Genomic DNA, 21,771 nt, shown 5'->3' on the forward strand with positions numbered 1-21,771 from the left:
GAGACACTCGGCAGTTGGATCAGGTCACACATTGCATCAGGAAAAGGAAGAAAAACCCATCTCGTTTCCCCAGGAAACATAATTTCTGATTTTAAATCTAATCCCCACCGTTGCTGCTTTCCTATGGAACAGAGCTATCCACAAGAACTTCTTGGAAAACCGCACACATTCCAGTTTTTGCAGGCAAAGGAGCTCAGAGGTAACAACACCTTTCACCAGCTTTGCACTGACCCTTTCACAAGCCAGACTGCTGGACTTCCACAAATAGGCTGCACAGAAACCAAGGACAAACAAGAAATGACACCTCCCGCGCACTAAGGCAGAAATCCTGTTGACAACAGAATATATAGATGCATAATAAAAGGTGCCATCACAGTGAAGAGCACATGCAATTTATCAGAATTCTAACATTTACCAGTTTCTGAGGGTGTTACTTTAGAAACTTTGCAACTTATTTTAATACGTACTACACATTCGCCGAGCCCCCCAGCACCCTTTTTTTAAAATGAAGAAATAAATATTCTGTCACAGGGAATATTTCTGATAGTGAAAAGTTTGATTTGCCATGGTAGGCACATGCGACATGGACAGTGACAACTTTGGACTGACACGACAAAACAAACAGATATAAATTGTCTCTGGGCAACAAGACCAGGCCTTAGGGCATCACTCCATAAATACTCCCAGCTATGCTGATGCGACTGTTTGCAGGAACACACGGTAGAACACGGCACTGAAATGATGGGGTTTTATTAGATAAGAGAAAAAAACCCCACACCATACCAAAAAAACCAACCACTTCTTAAGCACAGTTTAACTCATTAGTAAAGTTCATACAGCCAAAAGCAATTAGACTTCAGTGGAGGATGCGGGGGGACAGAACATCAGATTGTGTTTTTTCCATCTGAAGCACCAGGACAGTGTTCCCCGAGTCCTGCCACCGTGTGTTTCTTTTCCCCTGGTCTCGATATAGTGTGTGACCTTCTCACTGGGAACGGGAACAGTTAAGTAACTGAAAGATTGACATTACTGTTATTTTCAACTCCTTTGTTCTTATTTTGACAGCAATATTATTTTACTGGGCTATGAGTTCATAGCCAGAACCTCTTTACTGCCTTTTTGAGGTTTGTATGTGCATGTGGTGCTTTTCCAGGTTGTGATCAAAATACTTGGGGTTGGGGCAAATTCCAATAAACTAATGAGCAGATAGAGTTCCCAAAGCAATCATCCCACATTTCTGACAAGCACTGGAAAGCCCGAACACCTCTCTTCCTTTTTCAATCATTCCTCAGTTGCAGATACACTCCATTGTCCTCACCCCTTTTGAGATGGAAAAGTGCTTTCTCCATGGAATACTTGAAAACATTATTTACATATTTCTAATTCCATAGGCATTTTCATTTTAATGTCAATTTTTAAGTTGCCTTTAAAAAAAAAAAATTTTGTTTTTTTAGTTGTAAAACCCCACACTAGTATAAAATTAACACATGGCTAATATGCTTATGACGGATTTGTTAGTCACAAACTGCTTGTTCCGACAATATCATTAATAACCAAGCTACAAAATTTCTTTTTAAAACAAATTAAGGCTTTTTCATTTTCCTTTTTTTTTGAACAGCAAAATCTCTGACTGAGCTGTATTCCAAACAAAAGATGTTTGTTTGAAATACTGGAAAGAATTCTAGCCTACTGTTTCCATCGCTTTGTTCAACCTTTGGTATGGTAAATCAGATCAGCTCCTCCGCTCATGTCTGGCAATCAATAAATAGCATTCAAGTCTGCACTGTTTTCTTTTTTTTTTTGGTAGTTTGTTACCACTTTACTCACTGCAATTAAAATAATGAGCAATCAAACAGTAATCTAAGCATTGCAAATACAGAGATACACCACTTGTTAGCCAGTGTCCTGGTTTTGTTAAAAACAAGACCGGTTCTCTTTTACTGATCTTTCTTTCAGCTCAGTTCTTCTGGGTGCCTGTACTTTTCTGAGCTTTAGCCTGCATATTTTTCCTAGGATGCTGTACTCCGTGCTGATAAGAGACCAACAAAATGCTGAAGAAGCTCGTGTTTAGATTTATTTCTATGGTAGCCAAGAAAGACTGATAAGTTTTCCCACGTTCCGTTGTGAGAGGGGCGTGTTTGAGGAGGGCTGGATGGAACAGGTGACTAGAACTGACCAGCGGAAGCATGAGTCGTCATGCCCCCTATATAAGAGGGTGATCACAAGGGTCACTCTCTCTTCGCCCATGGCCGGCATCTGGAGAGGCCCCTGTCTGTCTGTCTGTCTGTCTGTGATCCACAGGCCTCAGGCCCTGCATCCTGCACCCAGGTTCCGGTTTGCTGTGCAGTCCCGCCCGGGACTTCCAGGGCCAGCTCCGCACCCCCAGCTCTGCTGCTGAGTGACGCCAGCGCCACATCCAGCACTTGACATTGGCTTTGTATATTTTGTATATATATTCTCTATTTATTAGTAGCATTAGTAAAACCCCTTAAAACTCTCCAACTTGAAGTCTCAGTCTCTCTTCCTTTCCCCTTATCTCTTTTATCATCTTTCCGATCTACAGGAAAGGGGTGGCAGGAAACGAGGGGATAACAGGGAGCACCTGCCACGGTTTATTGGCGCCTTGCCTTAAACCTTGACAGCCAGCTTTTTACAGACCTGAACGTCCGAATGCTTCTCATATAGTTTAGGTACTTCCAGAAAGCAGCAAGTGTATCGCAAAGTTTCACGAGTTGTTTATTCTACTTGTTGCTCTCGTTGTGCTAAGTTGACTCTAGACCTCCTTCACTGGTCACCAATGGAAGGACAATTCGCCTTCTTCAGAGCTCCTACAATTCCATTTCCTAGGACACTAAAAAGGAGGAAAATGCTTGACAGATGTTTTTAGGATAGTTGAGTTTTATTTTCTCAATTCCTTTTCAGGAAAAAAATGTATAATTCTCATATCAAAGTGCTACCATCCTAAATATTTCAGAGTGAGAGAAAAGTACAAAACAAATTAAAGCATTCTCTGAGATTCCTCCTTTCTCCTCCTCTTTAAAAACAACTAATTCATAAGGCTGCTTAGTGTTAAATACTTATGTACTCCAAATGCTTAAACTATAAAAGATTCTGGTATACAAAGTACTCCTCATTTATCCAAAAAATGAAAATCTATTTATTAAAATATATGTTCAAACCTGAATTTAAAAAACTTTGGAATTAGTCAGATTTTAATCACAGAAAGGAAAATTTAATAAATGTTTCTTAGACTCAGCATACTTGGTCCTGCAGTTTCCCTGTAGCAATGTACACACTGAGAATGAAAAACAAGGAAGGTAAATTTATGGGCAATTCTAGTAATACAATAAGATACTCATTATTTTAAATTACAACATGCAAGAACATTTACAAAACAGTCTGCAAGTTCTCTTTGCCAGCTTCTCCAGAATAGCAGTGAAACAACATAAGCTGTAATTTCACATTCAGTTGCTACATGTATATATTCTTGGTTTGGTTTTAATATACTAAAGAGGTTCAACTGCAACATAAACAGTAACAAAAAAGACAAAGTGAACAACAAAGTAATACCACCCACATCTTATTTTGGTTTAAGTGACATCAATTCTTTCCACAGGGGTGATCTTCAGAAATCATCCAGTAGCCTCACATGATTTAATGGGGGCCAAACTACCCCAAAAAATAGCACAAGAATTTCTGCATATCATTTCTTCGTGTGTTATTTGCCTATTTTGTTTTCTAGTTAATGAACATCACAAATTTACCACAACACAGAGCCATTGTCTGGAACAAGCCAGAAAGGAATGCAAAACATGGTGTGGTGGACTTCATGGGAACTCAGTTTTCAAGCCACAGCACCACTTAGATCCATCTACAGAACAGTCTGTAATAATGAATGAGATCAACAGAACGCACCAGCCCTTGACAAAATGCAAGATTAGAAGCCCAGATCCATTTCTGAACTTGGACAGGCTGCTAAGGAAACCCACATGATTTTAGGGGAAGATTCCAGGCATTCTACAAATTTATCTTTAAGATTTCTTGGTTCAATGGTTGCACCTGTTTGGTTATCCAGAAACATGCTTTCTGCCATGGAAATCTCAAAGGAAGAGGAATAAAAAAAGAGAGAGATCTAAGAGATCCTAGAAGCTTTAGTAGCTTCTGTGCGCATAAATCAGTTTTAATTTAGGAACAACGAAACGAATCTCAGTCCCTGCCGTGCTAACGCCGCACATTCCACCCGGCCGTCCTTTCGATTTCAGAACCACATGAAGCGCTGCCATGTTTCCATGGGCTGTTTTGGCAACAGAAAGCAGACAGTTCTTCAAATGATCCAAAAGGAAGCTTTATAGAATTTGACCCTGAGGAAGAGGCAGACAAAGAAGGAGGAGGTTTGAGAGTACCAAAAATGTTTCACTCCCATGAATTCCTAAGAATTTAACTGCCAATCGGCCATTGAAAAGAAGCTGGGAAACAGTCTTATTAAAACTTTGGATTAAGAAACAGTTCAAATTGCACAGTCTGAACAACATTTAAGTATTTCCACATCAAAAGTTTGATTTTTTTAAAAATGAATTTCCACCCAGACACTTTTGAAGCAAATCTACTGTAAAAACAACAACAACAACAACTAAGGTCTTTTGAGAGCAAATTCGCACTAGATAAAACCTTAAATTAAACAAAGGAGTCATTACTGGGTGCCTGCTTTAATTAAAAGTTCATTTGACCAGTTTCAGACTATTTCTGCAGGTGGGCCTCTCAAGATCCAACTTAATTACATCTCATGAACCACTTGCTCAGGCCATGAAGAATAAAAGAGAAGCTGCTGCTCTCCAGCATAACTTTGGGTTGTTTGTCCAGACACACCGTGAAATAACCCCTCCATCACAAAAATATCCATCAGCCTTAAACCTGTAGACAGAATTGTCCTTATGAACAAACAACAGATGAATCTAACCACCAAATTTTTGGGCACAGTAAACATGTTCATCCTCCTCAAGAGTCTTATTTGGTTTACTACACTTGATTAAGACTATGCTGGGAGTACACTAAGATTTTCTCATTAAATCTCTCATTCTCAGGCGGTTAGAAGGGGAGAAACTCCCCCCAGAATAAAAACCAATGGACTCTCAAACACTTCCATATTGTAAAAGGGTGAAAACAATTAAGGTGGAACCTGGTCCATGCACCTGAATTCCCACCCACGTCTCCTGGAGATTCTCCCATCTAAATCAGCACATGCGGCCAAATGAGAAGGTACATAAAAGCTGAGCTTTTATTGCAAAAGTAGTAATTGCACAATTACATAACAGTAGGTCAAACAGCTCTGGAAATTAAGAAGAAAATTCTTTAAAAACTCCACTTTAAGAGAAAACAGCTTCATTCATGTGGAAGCATGAACATAATGAACTCCCAAATGCTTTAGCGATATAGTCATGAATAAACTCACAAGGGCTGAATAAGCATTTGCACAAACGCACTTGGAGAGTTCATAAAATAGCAGGCCGCACCAGATTAAAAAACCCACAGGATGGAATCGCTCCAGAGCCGTGTCTCGTATCTTTAGAGCCAAATGGCAGAATAGGAAAAGCTGGCACGTTCCAAAAAGAGATTTTTCAAAAGTGACGAAAAACGAAAGACAGACCACACCAACTCCTTGACTGGTGCTCCCAAACAGCTGCATACTAATGTCCTTGCATACATCAGAGAGGATTAAAGAACACTTGGAAACGAACAGACAACTGGAATCTTAGCAAACTAGCCCATAGCATATAGTTCTTAGAGCTCCATAGTGGGAAGTAGTTAAACGTACTAGTTATTGCTGACAGCAAACTGCCCAAGAATATCTGTGAAAAACAAACAAAAATGTGACTTGAAGTTACATCGCTTCCATTAAAAAACACAATCTGAAAAAACAAACAGTGAGAGGTACTGAAACTTTTCACGGTTGCTCTATTTTATACTTGAGTTCATAGAAAAAGAAGTGGAAGGGAGAGCTCCAAAGGTCTCTGAAAGCTCCTTTCCCAAGCCCGGACCATCTACACTTGTCTCATTCCTGACAAATGTTGTCTTAACTGGAGCTTAAGGTCTCAGATAACACAGACTGTGCAGGATTTCCAGGCAGCTGATCCCAGAGTTTCTGTATCAATATGCTTAAAAAAAAAAACCCTAACCTGGTGGTTTCATTTTAATTAAGTTCAACCTGACTCTCTCTTGCTGTGATCTAAGTTCATTATTTCTTGTACTCTCCACCATGACTGTACAAAAACCTCTTGCACACCTGAAAGTTATGTCCATCCTTAGCAACCTTCTCTTCAGATTGAACTCTCATTAGTCCTTCTATTCCCCCTTCCAAGTCAGGTTTTCCAAGACTTGGATCTGTGTGGCAATATAATACACTTTAAAGTTGAATACAATTTAATATCTTGCTACTTGCAATGAAATGCAGAGTAAAATGGAGTACCATGAAACAAAAAATAAAATATTGAAAGAATCCTAGAACAAGCCCAAGCCAACCAAACATTTTATAAAGGCGAACACAAGAGATTAAAGAGCCTCTTGCTCTCAATATTTTAGCCAACCTCAACAACGTCACAGGTGAAATAATTTGTCACAATCTTATCAGTAACTTTCACTGATAAAATCATGAGCAAAGTGACAAGCCAGATGCTTTTTCTCATATAAGTTTCACACTGGCAAGCACCCTCTTACTCTCATTGTTCACCTTCCCTTACCATAAAGTACTTGTACTGATGCCGTATTACTTGATGTCACTTCACAGAAAGACATTTTTTCAAGTACGGATTAATTTCCTTAATTTTATCTCAACATCAAACATGCTGTATTAGAAAAACATCTGACCCAAATAAAAACAGAAAGCAGGTGTGATTTTTTAAGATAATTCTTCAAGTAATCCATCATACAGTGATAGAAAAAGCTACCTTAAAAAAGTTTCCTTAAAGTAAAAATGAAAGCTTTTTTGGTAGATTATTTCCATATCTTAAGCTGGCAAAACTGAAAATCTGGTCTGTAAATAACAGGTCTAATTATTGTCTGTTCTAGCTGAGAAAAGTACTTTATGTCAGCCAGACATTAAAAACAACTTGCCTCAACACCTCAGTTGTTTTCTCACCAGTATTCAGCCCTGTATTTTTGGACACTAACAGGCAATACCAGAAGACACATCAGAAGGCAAAGTGCACAATTTATTTCTAGTTGTTAAAAAAAAAAAAAAAAAAAAAAACAAAAAAAATCTTGTAAAATTAAACTGAGAAGGAATATAAAGGAATCCTAAATGAGTTATGTCAATTTTGTCCCAGTGATCACTTGGCCATACTGTGACTCACAACACCACGTTTCCAGATCACTGATATGATCCCCCACACATTGCAATGCAAGGACGTGCAGCTTTAACAGGAATGAGCCATCACAGTACCAGTGATATGTTTTAATACCGGGCAGATGTTAACAATGTTTTATAATGCCTGGCAGTGTTTTACTGTGTTGTAAAGCTGCCTAAGATGTAAGACAGAGGTGGCAGTTACTGCTTTACCTTTCAGGTCTACGTCATCTTTGGAGTTCATCGACTATAATCCAAATCCATTAAAGCCACAGAAAGCTACACAGAATGCAAGACACCCCCTACAAATGTGACCATCACCTTAACCTATGACTTGATCAGCATCAGATATGACAATAGTTTTATATAACAAATTGAATCCAGAAGAAAAAACTTGGATGTCATCTTTAAATCATACATTTTCTTACTGCTCTCAACGTACTGAGATTTATATCGCACAAAAGCAGCAATCACTTCAGCCCAGAGCTACAAGCCCTTTCTGGGATATCAGAGTCTTGTTTTAACACAAACTTCTGGAACATCACACACACAGAATCCCAGAATGTCAGGGATTGGAAGGGACCTCAAAAGCTCATCCAGTCCAATCCCCCTGCTGGAGCAGGAACACCCAGATGAGGTTACACAGGAAGGTGTCCAGGCAGGTCTTGAATGCCTCCAGAGTAGGAGACTCCACAGCTTCCCTGGGCAGCCTGGTCCAGGCTCTGTCACCCTCACTGAGAAGAAGTTTCTTCTCAAATTTAAGTGGAACCTTTTGTGTTCCAGTTTGTACCCATTACCCCTTGTCCTACCATTGGTTGTCACCGAGAAGAGCCTGGCTCCATCCTCCTGACACTCACCCTATATGTATTTGTAAACATTAATGAGGTCACCCCTCAGTCTCCTCTTCTCCAGCTCCAGAGCCCCAGCTCCCTCAGCCTTTCCTCACACAGGAGATGCTCCACTCCCTTCAGCATCTTTGTTGCCCTGCGCTGGACTCTCTCCAGCAGTTCCCTGTCCTGCTGGAACTGAGGGGCCACAACTGGACACAATATTCCAGGTGTGGTCTCACCAGGGCAGAGTAGAGGGGCAGGAGAACCTCTCTGACCTACTGACATTCTAATCCACCCCAGGTACCATTGGCCTTCCTGGCCACAAGGGCCCAGTGCTGGTCATGGTCACCCTGCTGTCCAGCAGCAGGATGACCATCTGAGAGTTCATCGGAATTTTATTTTTTTTTTTTCAGTGACCAAAGAAGAACGTAAGTACCTTCAGCATCAATTTCGCACCATAAAAACACTTCTTCCTGCAGAAGCGTATATCTGTCTAAAGAGCATGCCCACAATCAACCATCTTCCTAAATTTGATCTAGAATTAGAACTAAATGTAATGGTTGTTTCAATGTTATAAAATCAAATGCGAACCTCATCCTCCAAAACCAGATGGGAGAGGGAACAAACTCCCTTTCTCCTGTTCCAGAGCTCATTCAAACACTCAAAGCAAAAAGTTATGTTGCTTAATAATTTGAATATCATAGCATAATTCTTAACACAATGTCCATGGACACAGTGCCCCATAATGAAGATGGTCTACATTAGAAACCCAGAGAACTGAAAACCGACAGCATCCCTCTTTTGGTTATTTTGCTTTTACACATGAAGTATATTATAGGGTTTAACAAGGCTGACTAAGTTCAGCCTTCTTTCTATTCCCTTTCCTCTCTGACCCCTCTCTGCTAAATTCAGAAATTGTTTTTTAAATGTTTTTTGGGTCAACACCAGATATTTCTTTAACACTAAATTGTGAGACACCTGTCACAACACCTCATATCAAGCACAACTGTGTCCAAAATGCTTTATTATTATACATTATTGATCTTATACATCTCCAAAAAATGTACATAATGAAGTCTGTCTTTATAGGCATGTGTTTAGAAAGCAAAAATAGGAAAATACAAATGATCAGTAATGTATTTCAAATCTTTTTGCAATAGTAAATCCTCAGTCAAAAAGAGCTGTAAAAGGGAATCATACCTAGTTCGATAAACAGCAGCCACAAAAATAGGGTGGCACTCCCAGGCTGCCTCTTGTCCTGCAAAATAAAACACTCTCCCATATCCCCCCCAGATAAGGGGCTTCCAAAAAATCAAAGAACCATCACTAACTAGAGAAAAGTCATGCAAAGAATGAATGGAGAAGACTTCTCACTGGGGAGGACACGATGCACCAACTCTCACTGTTTCAATGCATAATTGTAATTCCAGGCTCAGTGAATTTTCTGCTCTCCTTGAATAGGTATTAGGTCTCAGCAAGCTATCCATCCACACACCACATGGAAGGGAAAAGACAAAGACTGGAAAGTTTAGAGCTCCAGCACTAAAAGCAGTTGAAGAGATGCCAGATGTTTTCTCTGGAGAAGAGGAAGGGTCCTGTAGACCATCACCTGACTATACAACTTGCTATAGGGCACCTTTTGCTCTGAAAAAGCAGAAAGATCCATTGAAACATTCCTCCCTAAGCCTCTCGGGCTACACAGACATCGACAAGGCTGAATCTTCTTTCTTACCAGTATGACAAAAATAAAGGCAGATGTTTTGGAGACTCCAGCCTATCATCATCTTACCTGCACTCTCTTTCAGCCCCCAGGGCCCATGGAAGACACCCTCTCCCTGCCAGTCAGCCCAGCACATCCATGGCACACTGGCTGTACTTCCAAGTGTCACTACAGTTCATCTGCACCACACATCAGGCTTGCGGAGAACTTTCTGGTAATTGCCACAGTTACTTAACTGCTGCTTGTGTGAATCCATCTGCTGTTTTGTGTTTCATACTCTGACAGACTCTTCAGGGATACACTTTTTTTCAGTGTCCAATAGAACAGAAAACTAGGTTTATAACTAGGTTTAATAGTTGTCTGGAGCATCTTTCTTATGAGGAGAGACTGAGAGAGCTGGGTATGTTCAGCATGGAGAAGAGAAGCTGAGAGGGGATCTCATCAATGTTTATAAATATCTCCAGGGTGGGTGTCAAGAGGATGGACCAGACTCCTTTCAGTGGTGCCCAATGATAGCATAGGGGGCAATGGGCACAGACTGAAGCACAGGAGGTTCCATCGGAATATGAGGAGAAACTTCTTTCCTGTGAGGTGCCAGAGCTCTGGACCAGGCTGCCCAGAGAGGTTGTGGAGTCTCCTTCTCTGCAGACATTCAAACCCGCCTGGACACCTTCCTGTGTGATCTGCTCTGGTGAACCTGCTTTAGCAGGTGGGTTGGACTGGATGATCTCCAGAGGTCCCTTCAACCCCAACCAGTCTCGGATTCTGTAATAAGGCATTATAACGAGGTTAAATATATATTCCAGATAGGTTAATCTCACACAGGATTTAGCACACACTTGTGTAAACATAAAACTCTGAAGTCCCTTTTCAGGTTGTACCAGGTTCTGTGAAAACTCAAACAATGGAAGCTTTTGGCCTGTCAATTCAAATTCCAGATTCTTGTTAGATCTGAGTTTCGCAATTGGCAACAGGACAAATTCTTTTCCCACACAAGAACTGTAGTAGAAATTCCCTCAATGCTTATTTAGCATAACGTTCCTAATTACTCAAGAGCCAATGCTGAAGATGGAAACCTTCATCACAAAGTCTGCTCTGGGACACGCGACTGCCCATTGCTGTGGCATGTTTGCTTTCAACAATGTAAAATATTTTTCGTTGAATGCAATGTTATATATTTTGGTAGCAAGACTAAAGAGGGACAGGGTGTTTGCTTATTCTGCCGAGAAGCTGCACCCATAAAGTTTAATAGACACATGGGCATTTGACAAAAAAATACTGCTGGAAATCACCTTCTTTGATCCATCATTTATTTGTTAGAACCCCATATATTACTCATTTTCTACATATACTAGTTTCATTACTCATAAAGTTTTTATGAAAGAACTATAGTCTTCCTTAGAGAACTAGCATACACATGATAAAAGAGTTTCTGTATAGTAATTGTTAATGTGCCAATATTACTGTATAGTAATTACTGTATAGTAATTGTTAATGTGCCAATATTTTATTCCATTTAAAATTTAAACTGAATGTAGTCTTCATTTAATCTCAAGTTAACTATCCTACCCAGAGGTACGTATCCAGATGTTGAACAACTAACAAAAATGGAATGTTGAATTATAATCTAATGTCTTATCCTAGTCTTTTTATAAGTCCTATTTTTACTGTCAGTCTTGACACCCATGTGAACACCAACTCTAAGAAATACTGAATCAGACCGCAAATTGTGTAAAACTTTCACAGTGGTGAAACTAAATAATGTGGCTATTTGTATAAAGAGAAATCAATTATCTTGGCAAGTAGGTGGGCATAACACTTCCTAAATTAAAATTTTACAGCAATCCCAAGCTTATGAAATACATATAGTTTTTTGCTATCACAGTGCACCAAGTCTAAGCCAGAATTCTACAAATCCCTCTTAAAAAAATCATATTAAAATTACCTGATCTTTATAATACTTATTGTTTACATCACGCCTTTCATTTCAAGGCTCTAAAGCATAAAGAGTGCTAATAGCAAAAAAAACCCCAAAACAACACCACACCACTAGATAGGTTCCATACTGTAGGACCGACTTCTCAAGTTGATAGGACAAATTAATATCTGCACTGCATATTTTTAGCCACTTCGCAGTTAATAGTCTGGTCTGGATGTTTTTATTGCATATTCAATGGTTACTGCTTGCAACAATAGTGATTGTCATTTAAATTAGCATTGGGTAACAGCCTACTAACATAAAAGGCTTTCTATACTTTCTATACTTACAATAAATAACCATTGGCTCAAAAAAAGCAACTTCAGGTACACGTTGGCTTCATTGACTTCAACACATAAACACAATTACTTCTTCCAGAACTACACAAGCTTGATTAGAGACAACTAAGACCAATTTTACACCAATTACAAATTTCGGAAAGAAAGCAGTGGGCATACTCTTAGAAATTAAGGCTTATATCTCTAAAAAAGCCCCTTGTGAATCGATTTACAAAGATGGTAAATGGTAACCTGTTTTAGTAATTAAAGGTTAAAGACAAATGATGAAATTAGGACCTTTCAGGATACAAAGTTATCCCAGTCTGAACACTCCAGCTAAGAGTCTGCACTAAATCCTTCACTTTTTATAACACAATGCTACTAAACGTATCATGAAGGTCAGGTACTCTAAAGAAAAGTTGAAGAATAGACACTTGGTATTAAACAAATTGCTGTTCCACATCTAGACTATTTCTTCTCAAATATTAATTTCTAACTGTGACATTGTCAGAATTCACAGTAAACCGCATTATGGAAATAGCTGTCACTCATACAAGTGGCTTCTAAAAATGACACCAGTCCAACTGTTCACGCTGCTCTAAAACATACGGAAAAAATCCCCAGCATGGTGCTCTGTACACTTCAGCCTTGGCTTTCAATGGTCAGAACAGGTCACTGCATCTTCTCCAAGCACTGGAAAGGATTTTGGACTCTACCTCCATCAATATAATTTGAGGATCTCCAGCTGAAAATACTCTGATTATTATTATTATGATGGAAAAATGTCTACAAAATCAAAGCTTAGGGATAGAAAACAGCTGACAAAAAGTTGTTTCTTGAGACTGAAGTGAACATAAACACACTGAGGAACTTTCAAGACTGTACTCATAATTCTCATTAAAACATGCTGCCCCTATGCCAGGAGAAGGCTCAGTTCAGCACTTTATCCTCTATAGCCCAATAATCAGAAAACACCCACTTACATCTCCAGGCTTGCTAACGGAGTTATTTCTCCCAGGATGGATCTGGACAATGACAACCCATCAATCAACTCAAGACCAGACTGTTGTGCCTTTTCTCACCTAATTCAGACATTGCTCCGTCTATAAACACAAAGGAACAGAAAATCTTATTGGCATTTCTGGGAAGCTCGTGACTAGTAGGCAAAGGTATCACCAATGGGCTCTAAATCAGAACAAAACAAAACACATATATATATATGTATATATAAACATTTAGAATATACTACTGCAGGGCAAACCACTATCGAACAACCATAAACACTGAAAAAAATAATGAGGAATAGAGGAAAAGGAAGAGTCAAATACAGAATAAAATAGCTGAAAATCAAATGCAAGAATCCAAAACTTAGAATGACATTGAAGAGTTCTTAAAATACCTGCCATATTTACCTATGTATCTACTAATTTTGTTGTTCAATGCTAATTACAAACTTGAAACTGTTGTTACAACTTGTGCACTCTGCTGGTAGCTTCTTGTCCTCTCCAGGTTTCTACCGCTTCCCCAGTCACAGCAGGAACAGGTAATCTTCTCCATACAAGTTTTTAGCAATGTGACACAGATTTAATTAAGTCTTATTCCAAATAAGTATCGATAAGGTCCAGAAACCTTGATATATGATCAGGATGCAAGTGTGTTTATTTTGATATAGTCATGTCAGGATAAGAAAAGTTAAATGTGTAATTGATCCCACAGAGACCAATACATCACCTTGTTTTTGACATCTTCACCAGTATAACAATGTGAGGCTGAAAGGAATACAGTATATCTTAAATAAAGGACTTTATCTGCTTAGCTTTTATGGTGCAATGACTCTACCACAATCTTTACTTTCTTCAATCTGACTTCCCAGGAGGTAAAAATGTGCAAAACTAATTTCCTGTCCCACAGTTATTGAGTAGAATGGGAAATGGCAGTTTTTTCTCCAGAGAATCTTTCCCAGAGACTTTGACCCTAAAAAGTAAACAGGATCTTTAATTTCTGTGCCAGCATTAAGGGAAAACACATCGACCGTGTCCCACAGCCTGAACACCACTGGTCACCTTCTCTTTCCGCTCACATTGAAGGATCTTATGGACTTTGTTCTTGATATTTATTTCTACCAGCCAGCCTGAGGAATGATACACTAACTGCATTAGACTAAATCCACATCATTTACATGGCAAAGCAGAATTACTATGACACTGATTTCACTCCCTCCTTGCAGAAATGGAGGATGAAAGAGTGGATGTTCACAAAAAGATACTATGCTTTAAAGTACTTTGCAAAATATATTATTTAAATACCAAGTTCTATCTCTATTTGTCTATCATGGTGCAGCATAAAGTACCAAAAAAGAAGAGGGCACACACATACATTTGACAGTTTAAGAGGAGATATGAGACAACGCCATGCCAAACTCTTTCTGGAGGCACATCAAGAACCGGAGCAGGGAAATGATGAAGGATCTACAAAAAGAAGGCATGAAAAGCTTCCAAACCATCATTATTTCCTTGCAAAAGGCAGGGAAGATATTCCCATTTGCACAGGCATTAGCAGTTCACACCAGTCTCACGGGTTAACTTTCCTCTACAAAGCCCAAGCACAGTTATTTGAGAACGATAGAGAAATACATTAGCAAGTAGCATAAGTTATAATGATTACCACAGAAATCCACCTCATCTTTCCTGTTCTAAAGCAAAACTGTCATGCAGCTGATGCTCTAAGATTTACCAAGCTAACAGATGACATAATTTACTAGATAAATCACACACTCAGTTTCTCATAGTTAAAAGAATTCACACACACACACACTTCTTACTGAGAAACATAAACAGAAGCTGTTTGGATACAAAAACTTTTATTTATCCTATTATTTATGTGCTAAGACACATTCCAGGCACTGTGTAGACAGAAAATACCACTGTATAAACAAATTTTACAAACTAAGCCATATTGGCTTGTACTCCAGATGAAGAAAAATATTCCTGTCAAATGGAAAACTGCAGGAGAAATTTGTTTTTAAGATTCTAAAGTTCTTCTTCTAATCAAATCTTTGAACAACAAAGTATATTTTTAAAAGTGTTTGGGGCTGTTTCGGCTATATCCCAGAACAGAAAACATCAAATGGCTATTTTCAGTAAGAAAATACTCTTCTATCTACAAAGATATAGGTACCAGTAGATAATTGAAGCAGAGTAACACATGAAGGAAACTGTAGACATTTAAGATGCAACTTGTACTTCAAATTATGATTTCTTAAATTTTACCAACAAATGTAATATTTAAGTGTTCCTCTCTGGCAACTGATTAAACTGATCAGTCCTTGGCAAGTCACAAATAAGTGTTATTGTGAACTGTGATGAATAACTTGTACAGGCTGACAGTTCGCTCTAATTCTTTCTAAACTTAGTTTCACAGTTTTTCAGCATGAAGCTATTGTACCTGAAACCAATTTACACAGCTTCATATGACATGCACATTGCATTAGAGAATTGCCATGACCACACTCAAAAGAAGCCCAAAATAAATACTGTAAACTTGAATCCAGCTGGTAGACCCAGTGACTTCAGTGAAACTACTCAGCTGTTTGAGATGGAGCACAAACAGAGTTGTTTGCGCTGGAATTCTCAGTCTTGAATTTCTTGGTTTTGCAATCTACAAATAGAATCGAGAAGGCCAGAGGTTCTCCAATACTACTGTAAATAGTTTCACTGGGGAAATGGAGAGATCTTGTTTTTTCCCCCAACATCCTAAGGTGCTGCTAAAATCACACGTCTGGCTGAGTCTCAACAGAACAGTTGGAGAAGTCAATCAAGGTCCATCTTTTGTTCAAAACTTTACAACAGGGATTGATAATCTATCAATACTCAACATCAAGGTACTAAGAAGCCAGTTGATATTCAGCTACCTCAAAAAGTTCTATGTTAGCAACACTCTGGAAATACCTCGTCAGTGATATTCCTCAGCTTTTTTTTTTCTGGAAACACTTTGTTATCAAATGGCCAGTGATTTAAGTTTTCTTAATGCTTAATGACTTCTGATGCAAATATTACGTGAGTATCCACCATCCATTGGTCATGTCTGCTGCTGTAAGACAAATTGTGCTTGTCTCAAAATTTCATCAGTAGGCATTGAGATACTTTAAAAAGGAATTACCATTATACCCCTTCCATAGATGGAAAACAGACAGAGGAAGGTGAATTGATTTGCCCTAATCCAACAGCAAGGCGAGGAAAACACTATTTGCTCTGATTCCACTGTCCCATCCATTAGGTTGTACAGTGTCCTGTGCCTGAAATATCAAGTATAACGCTTTTAAACATAGTACATCCTAATAAAGGAGGATGATGAAACAATTTCAAAATACACTGAACAACAAAATGAATCGTCACGCATCACCAGCTATATCTGAATTTTGCTCTAGTTTATGGAAGCTTTCTGCTTCAATCTAAAATAGCAATCTTTATATAAACAAAAAATTTCACCTGAAATAATAATCCATTATTAATGCAATAACAATATACCATTCCATTCAAAAGTCAACTCTAGCAACAGGAAAAAAGGCAAAATATTGTCCACTGACAGCAGCAAAGGAATTAATTTTCCTTGTCTTCCTCCCTATTAGGGCAGAATACAATTAGTGAGGTTTTTACAGCTTCGCAAGAAATGGCAATTTAAAAACAATGACCAATGAAATCTGAGTTGATCATTTCTATTGTGAGAAGAATTTGTAACAAATGTCAATTACGTTGCTGTTGGATCTATTATTTACCATTTTGCCTTAAGTCCAAAAGACCCCGTTCCATCCACAGCTTTATCCCACACCATTGCACCGCAGAGTCAACGCCGTCTCTAAACAGGTATCTGATCATGCACTTGAAACACTTGAGAAAGGCGAGTGTGGGATTATGACCCACAAGAAGCTAAAAGTGTTTCCCAGCAAATCCATAAACACCTTAAAACTTTTAACACCAAGTGTCCCGACTATGCTGGACTATGGGTTGCTCCCCTGTGGACTTGTCATAAGACAAGTGTTTTCAACCCTTATGTTGGGCAGAGGAACAGGGAGGAGGGGAAACTCAGAACTTAGAAGTATTTTACTGAAGATGTTTCTAATATATTGTCAAAACCCCAGTGCACTTTATCTTCTAGAACTAGAAAGCTGAACACACCTCATATCCCCAGTACGTCTCTGCACTGTCACAGTGAATGTACTTTTCACTATTATAGGGGAACGGTCGCTCTATACTGGAAATCAAACCTGACCTCTCCCCTTTTTGCTTCCTAAGCATGCCAAATAGCTAATCACTAATTAGTATCTCTGTTGGTTTTCTCAGTACATAAGATTTCCAGGTGCAAGCAGGACAATCCTTTCCATAACTCTGTGCGCTGAGCATCACCTGAAGTTCTTCCCTGAAAAGCTCAGGGTAACACTGAACCCTCCCAACGCAGAGAAAATCGGAAACAGGGTCAAAGTCTCTCTGGCTGCAGTTCAAACTCCCCCAATATTTACCAGTGAAAACACCAAGCTCTCATTTTATTTTCCACTTCATATGACCACCATTTTTGAAGTTTTAAAAAAATAAATCCTAAACACATATCACATGCATGCTTAAAAATAGGAATGCTATGCAATCCAAATAAATCAACATTGCTTAATACCGCAAGAACGTAATTCACAATATCTGAGTTTACCTGATTTTAAGCTGTCACTTGGCAATGTAAAAATCTATGCTGGGTTCTGGTTTTGTTTCGTTGGAGCAGGTGGATTATTTTAATATGGAGAGGACTGATTTCATTCCTGTGTGCGTGAGCTGCTGTTGATATCCCCAACCAGAAAGATTCCTTTCTAGAATTATCATCAATATATATTACAAGAGAGTGTTTACTTCCATTCTGCCTCTGTTCTAAAAGCCTCCCCAGTGTTAATTCCCAGAGCAAGGCTACAGGTCTCATGCTCAAAATTTCTCTTTAGATTTTCTAATCCTTTTCTCCTTAATCTCCATTATACAAAAAGAAACCCACATATGCATGGTCTGTGAGGAGCTAAGTAACTTTACCTCTCACCATAGTTACCACATCTGATTTAACCACTGGCTCCGGACATTGAATCATTGTCCTTTAAGATCTCACATTTTATTTGTGTATGCCTCAATGCATTCAACAAGCACAAAAATCCTAAAAACAGGCTGATTTTAATATCATTAGTAGACAATTACGTTCCAATTTATGCGAGTGTAAGATAACATCCCCTCCACCTCTGCTATTTCTGTCCTGTGTGTGTTGTTTTCCAGGATCTCAGAAGCTAAAATGTTTAAACACGTTACTATGCTTGCTATGAAAAAGATTTTCAGTCTAATTCAATTCTTCGAATGATTCTGAAACAATTTTACATTCAGATTTTCATTGGTGTGTGCTCAACTATTCCATTAGACTTTTTTTGTTTCTCATGGTAACCAATTTTATTTGACTTAACAGAAGCTGTTCAAATATTTAAAGGCACTCCGAGATGGCAGGAGTTTATCTAGGAGCATACATGTTGTGTCACAGATATTCCTTTCCTTGCTCTTATTCGTCTGGGTTTTTTCTTCTTTTTTTGCCTTCCTCCGAAACCAGCAGCAAACAAATGAGATCTCGACCAGCCACATTGCACCGGGAACGTGCTCACTTCATCTGTTTATGTTAATATTCAAGTTACAATGGGCACATTTTGAAATTACAAGCTGGGTAGTTATAACAGATGCTTCTTACGTTCCTTCATCTGCGCTCGATCCCTTTGCCAGTATCGTCAGGCGCAAGAACTAAAGTATAAACATCTGCAACACCTCTCTGTTTTGTTAACATTCTTTCACACATTTTCTTGCTAACTCCAAAAAGGCTCACGGTGTGGAAAAAAAAAAAAGAAAAAACCCCACCACAACAGTGAAATTGGGAACATCTGCGAGATAGCGACGGAAAACGGAATGAAACATGAATAAACAAAAACATGGCGAAAGTGGCCTGGGGTTGTTACACTGTCAGATCATTTTTCCAAGCCCAACATCAAGGCTTTTGTTACAACCAAAGCGGTCATTTGCATGGAGAACCAACAGGGTTTCTTCTTCTTCAGCGGTTCCCCGATCGTAACACACACACACACACACACACTCGCTCTCTCCGGCACAGACAGAGGCAAAATCTCCCTCCTGCAAACACCCCCCGCGGCCAAACGCACCAGATCCGCAACTACGGCACCTCCAGATCCCCGACATGCCGAATACTTCGCTACCGAGACGTAATTTAGGGATAAAAATAACAGACAAACCTTTGGAGCGCTGCCCCAGCCGGAGTTCCTCTCCCTCTGCTTCTGCTGTTACTGACAAGATCAGGCTGAGATTAACAAGTCCGGGCTCCTCTGACAGCCTAACTCCTCCGGCTCGGGCACACACACACCCCCGGGGGTTTGAAATCATGGGCAAAACTTTCCGAAAGTTAAAAATGGAATGAATTAAAGGAATGTGTTTAAAAAAAAAAAAAAAAAAGAAAAGAAAAAGGAAAAAAGAAAGAAAGCACAATGGCAGGAAAGGAGAAAACACCGCCTGGGCAATTATTGCAGCAGCACGCAGGGCACTGCTCGGGAGTTCAGGCTGTGTCAGCACTTTCTGCCTAAACCCCCCCATTTTTCGGGGGGCTGCAACTCAGAATAATAATTACAAAAAAAAAAAATGGTGATGGCTAAACAATTACTCCCAGGTAAAGCCCCTCCCCTTTGCATTTTCAAACTTCCAGCTCGACCATTGAGAAAGTTAGAGGAGTCTGGGCACTTCATCAATTCAGTCATGCCACATGCCATTTTTTTAAGCAAATACGACTCTTCTCTGTTAAATGAGATTTCACAAGATTTTGTTCTACATAGTGAATTTCACCCCCCTCCTGTTTGTTTTTATAAAAATTAATAAACACTTTAACACCTGAAAAACAGTTTGCATAAGCATGGCGTGATTTCTAAATAACATTTACACACATGCATTGCCTGAAAGGCACCAGATTAGGAACCGAGATATTAAATTCTCGGCTGGCAGAGCTGATCCAGCCCAGACAATGGCCTCTGCTGAGGTCTCAACTCTAATCCATGATGGCAACTTTGTAACCTCAATTGCTGAGTGCATCTGCATTTTCCCCTGATAAGGGAAGTGTCCTTATAATCGTGCTTGAACAAGGAAACAAAGCGTTTGATCTGCAATTACTGCTTTAAAACGATTGCTCTAAACTGTGACACATCAGGGCTATCTCTCCTGCTGTTGTTAATCGCTGGGATTTGGTGGAGGTTGTGTTTTTGTGGGGTTTTTTGTTTTTTTCCTGTTTGTTGTGTTTTTACACTCTCAGTAATTTCAGATACAGAAATAAAAACACCAACTTCTCCAGCCTGTTTACATTAGGCAGATACACTAAAACACTTTTCAGCTATAAGCTTAAAGTTACAATACTAAAAAAGAACTATCGAGTCACATTATTACTTTATTTTAAAGTAAAAATGTGCGCTTCATGTAAAAAATGTGCAAAAGCCTATGTCTGTTGGGCAAAAAAACAAAGCGTAAGTTTTGCCCCTTTTGACTGACATGGAATAGCCGAGATGACAAGCAGCTCGTTTGATCCTTATAAAACTCAGTGTATCAACACTTGTCCATCCAAAGGTCTTCCCCTGCTCTCTAGGAATGTCTGACCCCACAGCACTGTTGCGTACATATCATATAAAATCAAGCATAATCCATTAAAATGGAGGAATGCACTAAAAATGCTCAGTTGCTGTGAGTAACTCAGTAAAGCAACAATTTCTCCAGCAGGAACTGTCTCATCCTCAATATCTTCTAAAAGTCAGAACACTTACTGAGTATCTATCTCAAGGTATCTGATATTAGTGCCGGTCATCTCATGTTTCTGTCTTACAAACACAGCTGCCTACCGTATTTTTGAAGACAAGCTGCTTTGATATTAACACCTTATTCTGTCAATGCTGTGCACCGGAGTTGTTAAAAAATACCAAAATTTCTCCCATTATTCAGAAGAAAAAAAATAACAGATTAGAAGTAAGGTCTAAATACTTCATAAACATCATAATTCACTGGAAGAACATAGTGAAGGCTTCTACTTCTCCATTATAAGCTGGACAGTACAACCACCACCCATCTGCTTGCTGAAGAGCCCTTCTGGACAGTGGGGCAACCTGTGCTCCCAGTTAATCGAACCTGGGACTTTGTGTCTTATCGACTAAAACGAGAAGTGATGGTGACACATGTTCACTTCTGTCGCCCTGGCACAGATTACCATGTCCACAAAGAGGAAGGAGAAGCAAGTGTAGTAAAAGGTCCAGAGCAGTTGCCTTTACTCAGGTTTCTGCTTTACTCCACCAAATAACGTCCAGAGTATTTGTGTTTATGAAATATACATAACTCACATTCAATGCTTAAAGGTAGACAGACCTATTTTCTCTAATAATTAATTTGGAGCTAAGCAGAAGACTATTGGAAATACTTTTAAGACAGCATCAAATGTGTAAGGCTCTCTTAAAAGTCTGGAGTATTCTGTAAGCGCTGCTTAATTTTAACTAATTGCTAAATCACACTAAGATATTAAATGAGGACAAA

General features: G+C 39.1%; 1 protein-coding gene across 21 annotated transcripts in view; it reads right to left on the reverse strand.

Annotated features, from left to right (window-relative positions):
- Window positions 1–21,771, reverse strand: part of CTBP1 (C-terminal binding protein 1) — a 257,486-nt gene that overhangs the window by 230,513 nt on the left and 5,202 nt on the right. For 2 of the 21 annotated variants that reach the window (XM_065060296.1, XM_065060309.1), the window contains exons 1-2: window positions 19,452–19,499; window positions 13,129–13,248 (exon numbers count right to left, since the gene is read on the reverse strand). The exons of 14 other annotated variants lie outside the window; for them this stretch is intronic. The gene's annotated coding sequence lies outside the window, so the exon portion shown is untranslated. 5 more of the 21 variants (XM_065060294.1, XM_065060307.1, XM_065060299.1 and 2 more) reach the window with 5 other exon arrangements.

This window comes from Columba livia, chromosome 4, assembly GCF_036013475.1.
Source record: "Columba livia isolate bColLiv1 breed racing homer chromosome 4, bColLiv1.pat.W.v2, whole genome shotgun sequence".
In the NCBI taxonomy this organism is placed as follows: domain Eukaryota; kingdom Metazoa; phylum Chordata; class Aves; order Columbiformes; family Columbidae; genus Columba; species Columba livia.